The sequence below is a fragment of the Terrapene carolina genome, unplaced genomic scaffold (assembly GCF_002925995.2).
Source record: "Terrapene carolina triunguis isolate 2854851 unplaced genomic scaffold, T_m_triunguis-2.0 Scaffold132, whole genome shotgun sequence".
Classification (NCBI taxonomy): Eukaryota; Metazoa; Chordata; order Testudines; family Emydidae; genus Terrapene; species Terrapene triunguis.
This window is the reverse complement of record NW_020664483.1, coordinates 22,292,673-22,301,253: the sequence shown is the minus strand read 5'-3', so window position 1 is coordinate 22,301,253 and position 8,581 is coordinate 22,292,673.

Here is an 8,581-nt window from a genome sequence, read left to right as displayed (position 1 = left end):
CCACTGGAGCCCCACCGCTACTACTCCAGGACTCCGGCGGCTATTTAAAGGGCTGGGGCGGTAGAAGCAGGGGAGCTCCGGGCCCTTTAAATAGCCCCCGGAGCCCAGGGGTAGTGGGGGGCTCCAGGGGCTATGTAAAGGGCCCGGGGCTCCAGCTGCATCTGCTGCCCTAGTCCTTTAAATAGTTGCGGGAGCCCCGCTGCTTCCCCAGGGCTCCCGTGGCTATTTACAGGGCCGGGGCGGTAGAAGCAGGGGACCCCGGGCCCTTTAAATAGCCCCCAGAGCCCAGGGGTAGTGGGGGGACTCCAGGGGCTATTTAAAGGGCCCGGGGCTCCAGCTGCATCTGCTGCCCTGGTCCTTTAAATAGTTGCGGGAGCCCCGCCACTTCCCCAGGGCTTCCGCAGCTATTTACAAGGCTAGGGCGGTAGAAGCAGGGGAGCCCCGGGCACTTTGGATAGCCACCAGAGCCCCGGGCTGCTGCTGCTACCCCACTGGGAGGGGCACTTACCTTACAGGGTGGGCTGGGCCTGGTTCTGACTCCTTCAGCCACACCCCTTCCACCCTAGGCCCCGCCCCTTCCGGGGACCAGAGCTGGCCCCAGTGTACCGATAAGTCACTGGACTTACTTTCACCCCTGCATAGCAGGCAACCTATTGACCATCTGGGAAATGGGAAGCGTCTCAAAAAAAGCCTGGAGACTGTATCCAAGAAGGATTATTGTGGAGGAATGGGGAAATGGAGCCTCTTTCATAAGTGAAACAATGCTGTTCTTAATGCTGAAAGAATGTCTAAAACAATAATCCATTTTACAGAAATGCTGAAGTCCTTTTTTGAGTTTCAAGATATGACTATCATCTACAGGTTTTTTTTTTTTAATTTCTAACACTTAACATATCTTTTTTTACACTTAAATAAATTTGGAGAAAATAAAAAACCCAACCCTACTTGCATGTGCATGGGCCTATTCAATCACTGATTTTTGCACATGCTCAAAAGCCCAACATATCAATACCCCTAAATCTGGTAAAATTTGGAACCAGAGATGAAGTCTTGGCTCTACTGAAGTCAATGGGAGTTTTGCCAATGACTTCAACAGGGCTAAGATTTCACCCCAGATCTTTAGGGCTGACCGCTATCTATATAAAGGGTCAAACCATAACATCTAATCTGGACACTCCCAAACTTTGGGGAACTTCGGATCTGAATTGGAATAGTAATTTTGCAGCACTGAAACAAACCACTAAACAAGTGGATTAAGTACTAGAAATGCTGACATAACCATAACTATAATGCATGGAACCAGTAATGCCATAGTACATCTCTCTCCTTCCTCACTTTTTCTGATTAACCTACTGAAAATGCATGTTTTACTTCTGCTATCTTCTCTTGTCACTCAAGATTATTTCCAAACCAACCAGTCTACCTAATGTTAAACCTTCCTTGAATATTTATGCTTGAAAGAGGTGGTAGGCAGATTGCATATTCACTTTACAATCTGCTTTGAAAGGAATGTGTAAAATAAAAAGAAACCTGAGTCTAAATCAACAGAAGCCATTTGAGTGCAAATGCCCTTGTTAGAAGGAGCTCACATTTTACTTATATATTTGTGTTTACTCTAAAGATAGTTCCTATATGAAGCCATTTTGTGATGTCGGATTTCTATGTGGCTTTTTCTATTCCCTTCCTCACCACCTGTGTTGGTCTAGCAGTGACTTCTTTCTTGTCTCTTGCCACAATTTGGTGGTGCAAGACTAGGCCAATTGCAAAACAAGAATTCCATTCTGCATAAAAAGTCAAGGTTATGACTTTTTTTTTAATTTCACATTGTTTTGTTTTTGTGTCCAGGGCTGGCTCCAGGCACCAGCCGAGCAAGCTGGTGCTTGGGGCGGCAGCTTGTAGGAGGCGGCATTCTGCCCAATCCTAGGGCGGCATGGCCGCTTTTTTTTTTGTTCTGCTCCAGCCGCCCTGTAGGGGGCGGCGGCGTGGAGGAGGTGAGTGCCCTGCAGCAAGCCTGGCAGGGCAGCCCGCGTCCTTCCCTCCCTGCCGACCGGAGCGGCGTGGAGCCCTCCCGGCAGGCAGCAGGCGGCCCAGCATGAGGGGCCGCGTGGCAGCGCCCCGCTGAAGCCCTGGCCGCCCCCGTTCTCTCTCTCCCCCCGGCTCCGCTCCCCCGCTAGCTGGGGCACATCTGCTGCGCAGGGAGTCCCCCTGCACCCTGGCTCCGGCCGTGCCGCAAGGTTTTTTGTTTTGTTTTGTTTTTGCTTTGCCGTTCTGGCTGCCCCATTTTTTTTTTTTTTTTTTTGGGGTGGCCAAAAAACCAGGGCCGGCCCTTTTTTTTTTAATTCCTCCTCCCTGGAAGAGAGACACAAAGAGATCAGAATAGCTAATAGTCTGGTGGTTAGGGCACTTGGGATGTGGGAGACCCAGAGTCAAATCTTCAGAGCAAGGACTTGATTCTAGGTCTCCCACATCCCAGGCGAGTGCCTTAACCACCAGGCTTTTGCCTAGTCAAAGGCAGGAAGTGTGTTCTCTCTCATTTTGACAAAAATTCTATCCATCTCAACAAACAATTTATCAAAGTGGACACATTTCTGCAAAATGTTTCAATTTCAATGAATTAGTATTGTCCAACAAAAAATTGTTGAAATATTCCCAACCAGCTCTATGCAAGACCTAAAACCCCTTTTTTTTTTTACAGTGTATACCATGTGGAACCGCTTTCCTACATCTCTTCTCATCAACTTCTCTCATTTCAACTCCTGTTTGAACACATCTTTTCTCCCTTGCCCATACTTCTGTTTCTCTGTCTCCCTCCTACGGTATTGGTTACGTAACTCTAAAGTGTTTTGGGATGCAAGCTGAATTATTGTAGGTGGGATGGAGCTGATGCCTATAGTTAGGGTTGCTCAACACCTTCCATTATGAGATCTTGTTTTCAGTTGCTCATAATACGTTATATAACATTAAGGGACAGACTTATCTTAAAAGATACATTCATAAATATTTGCTAAATGGATAACAGATGATTAAAATATTCTAAACATGTAACAGACATGAGTAGTGTGTGTTATAGATTATTCTAAGCATATCAGTAGACTTTATTAAAGATAAGTAGGGCTGGCTGAAAATTTTTTCATTAAAACTGATTTTCAGTGGAAAATTGAGGGTTTGAGTAAAAAAAATTGCCAAAAAAGTGTTTGCTTTTTATTGAAAATGTAGACTTTTCGTTGAAAACCTGAGCACCCCAAATTCAAAAGTCTTTCATTTTTTGTCCCAACCCCCCAAATTTTCAATTAAAAGTCATTGCAGTGCCTTGTGGGAGTTGTAGTTCAGGTGCCTAATGCCTCCCTTTCTCCTCTGTGAGCTGGGCTCCCAGTCAGATTACATCTCCCATGATGCATCTCAGTGGCTCAGCAAGAGTGGAGATTGTGGTGCAACATGGGAGGTGTAGTGCAGCTAGGGGTCCTCACTACAGAGGAAGATGGAGCATGGGGTGTCTGAACTACAACTGCTGCAGCTTTTCTGAATAAAAAGGTTCTGGATGAAAATTTTCAGTTTCCAGATGAAGGTTTTCAATTTTTACCAAATAATTTTTGGTATTTGATTTTTCACTGAAAAGTCAAGATTTCTGAGCAGTTCTAGATATAAGCCATGGTTGTAAGCAACTTATTGATTTTTTAGATTCTGAAACAATTAATCTTTTAATAGCATACCTGTTAGTCATGTATTAAACTGTTATAAACCATTCATAAGTGTACCCTTATAATTAAAATGTGGCCAAATAAATTTACAGAGCATTTCATGAAGTATTAGAGGGTTCATTTTTTCCAGATGAAATTGCCAAGAGTTTGTACCATTTTCCTTAAAGATTCCTATTTTGAAAGCTTGTTTTTAGACTCTCATTCATCATGTTAGGGCTTCAACTGCTACCTAGAAATGGATAATCCTCCCCCCCTTATCTAAGTTATATTTATTTCTTCTCCCAGCAATGTATTGAATCAAAAGAATGATATATCAGAGAATGTCCAAACACACACCACAGTAACAATTTCGATGTCAGAAGACATTCAACAGTTGACAGAAGCAGACAGGAGAACACAGTTTAGATCAGAGGTGTACTAAAGGATGCAAATCTTCCAAAAATGGATAACTCTAGCATGTCTTGGTCATATCTTCGAACAATGACAACAAAAAGTACTAAAACTGTAAAGGAAGGAAAGGAAAAGTATAGGCTAACAGCTGCCACAAAGTAGCACATTTCAGTGGCAGTGCAGAGGTAGTCTGATCAGTAAAAAGAACAGGAGTACTTGTGGCACCTTAGAGACTAACAAATGTATTTGAGCATAAGCTTTTGTGGGCTACAGCTCACTTCTTCGGATGGAATGGAATGGAACATATATTGAGGATATATATATATATATACACATACAGAGAGCATGAAAAGGTGGGAGTTGTCTTACCAACTCTGAGAGGCCAATTAAGTAAGAGGAAAAAAAACTTTTGAAGTGATAATCAAGATAGCCCAGTACAGACAGTTTGATAAGAAGTGTGAGAGTACTTACATGGGGAGATAGATTCAATGTTTGTAATGGCTCAGCCATTCCCAGTTTCTATTTAAGCCTAAGTTGATTGTATCTAATTTGCATATCAATTCAAGCTCAGCAGTTTCTCTTTGGAGCCTGTCTTTGAAGCTTTTTTGTTGCAAAATAGCCACCCGCAGGTCTGTCATTGAATGACCAGATAGGTTAAAGTGTTCTCCTACTAGTTTTGGAATGTTATGATTCCTGATATCAGATTTGTGTCCATTAATTCTTTTGCGTAGAGACTGTCCGGTTTGGCCAATGTACATGGCAGAGGGGCATTTCTGGCACATGATGGCACATGGTAGATGTGCAGGTGAACGAGCCCCTGATGGCATGGCTGATGTGATTAGGTCCTATGATGATGTCACTTGAATAGATATGTGGGCAGAGTTGGCATCGGGCTTTGTTGTAAGGGTAGGTTCCTGGGTCAGTGTTTTTGTTCAGTAATAATAATATATGGAGATATACCTATCTCCTAGAACTGGAAGGGACCCTGAAAGGTCATTGAGTCCAGCCCCCTGCCCTCACTAGCAGGATCAAGTACTGATTTTGCGCCAGATCCCTAACTGGCCCCCTGAAAGATTGAACTCACAACCCTGGGTTTAGCAGGCCAATGCTCAACCCACTGAGCTATCCCTCCCAAAAAATGATGTGTGGTTGCTGGTGAGTATTTGCTTCAGGTTGGGGGGTTGTCTGTAAGCGAGGACAGGTCTGTCTCACAAGATCTGTGAGAGTGAGGGATCATCTTTCAGGATAGGTTGTAGATCTTTGATGATGCGCTGGAGAGGTTTTAGTTGGGGGCTGAAGGTGACAGCTAGTGGTGTTCTGTTATTTTCTTTGTTGGGCCTGTCTTGTAGGAGGTGACTTCTGGGTACTCGTCTGGCTCTGTCAATCTGTTTTTTCACTTCAGCAGGTGGGTATTGTAGTTTTAAGAATGCTTGATAGAGATCTTGTAGGTGCTTGTCTCTGTCTGAGGGATTGGAGCAAATGCGGTTGTATCTTAGAGCTTGGCTGTAGACAATGGATTGTGTGGTGTGTCCTGGATGGAAGCTGGAGGCATGTAGGTAAGTATAGCTGTCAGTAGGTTTCCGGTATAGGGTGGTCAGTCCATGGGCGAAATCTTGGCTGCAATGAAAGCCATCTAAATTTTGCTACTGCCTTCAATGGAGCCAGATTTTCATCCCTGAGGTTTAAGGGTTAAATGATGTCCACTCTCCAGGGCTTGGGGATGTTAGGTGGTTTTGACACCAACTAACTTATCAGTGCTGTTAGCAGAGAAAAAAGAATGTGGAATCATAGAATCATAGATTATCAGAGTTGGAAGTGACCTCAGAAGGTCATCTAGTCCAACCCCCTGCTTAAAGCAGGACCAATCCCCAACTAAATCATCCCAGCCAGGGCTTTGTCAAGCCTGACCTTAAAAGCCTCTAAGGAAGGAGATTCCACCACCTCCCTAGGTAACCCATTCCAGTGCTTCACCACCCTCCTAGTGAAAAAGTTTTTGCTAATATCCAACCTAAACCTCCCCCACTGCAACTTGAGACCATTACTCCTTGTTCTGTCATCTGGTACCACTGAGAACAGTCTAGATCCAACCTCTTTGGAACCCGCTTTCAGGTAGTTGAAAGTAGCTATCAACTCATTCTTCTCTTCTGCAGACTAAACAATCCCAGTTCCCTCAGCCTCTCCTCATAAGTCATGTGCTCCAGCCCCTTAATCATTTTTGTTGCCCTCCGCTGGACTCTTTCCAAATTTTCCACATCCTTCTTGTGGTGTGGGGCCCAAAACTGGACACAGTACTCCAGATGAGGTCTCACCAATGTCGAATAGAGGGAAATGATCATGTCCCTCGATCTGCTGGCAATGCCACTACTTATACAGCCCAAAATGCGGTTAGCCTTCTTAGCAACAAGGGCACACTGTTGACTCATATCCAGCTTCTCATCCACTGTAACCCCTAGGTCCTTTTCTGCAGAATTGCTGCCTAGCCACTCGGTCCCTAGTCTGTAGAAGTGCATGGGATTCTTCCATCCTAAGTGCAGGACTCTGCTCTTCTCCTTGTTGAACCTCATCAGATTTCTTTTGGCCCAATACTCTAATTTGGCTAGGTGCCTCTCTATCCTACCCCTACCCTCCAGCATATCTACCACTCCTTCCAGTTTAGTGTCATCTGCAAACTTGCTGAGGGTGCAATCCACGCCATCCTCCAGATCATTAATGAAGATATTGAACAAAACCGGCCCCAGGACCAATCCTTGGGGCACTGTGCTTGATACAGGCTGTCAACTAGACATGGACCCATTGATCACTACCCATTGAGCATGACGATCTAGCCAGCTTTCTATCCACCTTATAGTCCATTCATCCAGACCATACTTCTTTAACTTGCCGGCAAGAATACTGTGGGCGACCGTATCAAAAGCTTTGCTAAAGTCAAGGAATAACACATCCACGGCTTTATGCTCATCCACAGAGCCAGTTATCTCATCATAGAAGGCAATTAGAGTTGGAGAGTTGGAATATTCTTTGGGGGTGCGAGAAAAGGAGATAGCCCTGAAGGAAATAAAAGGAAGAAAGAAAAGAGAAGATGGATGAGGAAAAATTAAGTCAGAAGCAGGGTTTTCTGCAGAAAAATAGATGCAGTAGGAGATCTATAGAAGTATTCAGCTTTATTGGTAAGAGCACAGTCCAGCTTCTTGCTAAGGGCAGCACAAGGAGATCAAAACTTCTCTTGGATTCTCCCCTCCTTAAAAAAATGGACTGAAAAAAGATAGCGTCCTTACTCAGGTTTCTACATATAACACTGTAAGAGAAGACGGTGATTAGAGGCACATTTCTGATATAATCCATTCATCTGAAATTGCCACCTCTTCCCAAATAATGTGTTATGTTCTTTTCAGCCTGCATAGAAAGAAGCATGGAGCACTAGTTTTACTAATTGACCATGTCCTCTAGACTTTCAAGCCTGAGACATAACATTATTAAATGATAAAAAGAAACAAAAATGTAGGTATATGAAAAAAAAAGCACTATAATTAATTCCTTCAATTAAACTAGCAGGTCTGGCTACTGTGGTTTATTGTATTACATTTTAGATCCATCTATTTTTGAATAGCTATTTTAAGTGGACCTAATTCTGATTTTGCACTGTTGTAAATTCCTTGATTTCAGTGGAGTTCCTAGAAATTTATCCTGACATAAATGACATCAGAATCAGGCCCTGTATTCAGTATCGAAACAAGTGTTAAAGCCTTCAGAGAATAACAAAATGATCCATTATGTTTTGGCAATTGCAACCTCATTTCCTACCTGCTGTTCACTTTGTGGTAGCTATGAACCAACTATTTTAGATAATGTGGAAAGCAGGCCACTTGTGAGAATCCATTAAGTAATCATTATTGCGCTACTAGAAACAATGTGGCCTTTTTTTAGATCATTGTAGGGTATAGAGTCAGAATCTGTTATATGCTTTATTCCATCTCTCCCCTTCGCCCTCTTCCCCACACTGAGTAGAAATGTAACTGTTTCCCCATGACTATCATTACCACTGGCTTTAGAAATGGGTTTGAAAATCAGAAACCTCCATGATCACTAAGAGATGATTACTAGACCATGGCTAGGATTTCCAAAGGGAGGTAGTCACCCAACCCCCACTGGATTGCAATGGGATCTGGTTGCTTCACTCCCTTATAATCCTTTGAAAATCCTAGCCCATAGGTATAATTCAGATACATCCTCTTCACCTCCAGTGTGGCTACCTGTACCATTTACATAACTGAGTTACTTTCTCAAAGAGAGATGCTGCCTGTTAAAGCTTCATTAATTTATAACTAATAAATAATAATGTAAACCAGTTGCCCTCAGACTGTAGCTGCATTTAATCACCTTTAAGGCAAGGTGCAACATAGAGAAACCCGAGGCCAAATTGAGAAGACATATGTAAGTTATACCCCCTGTGGCGGGGCCAGGCTACCCCGCCTTAGCCCGGAAGGAGTTAAGCC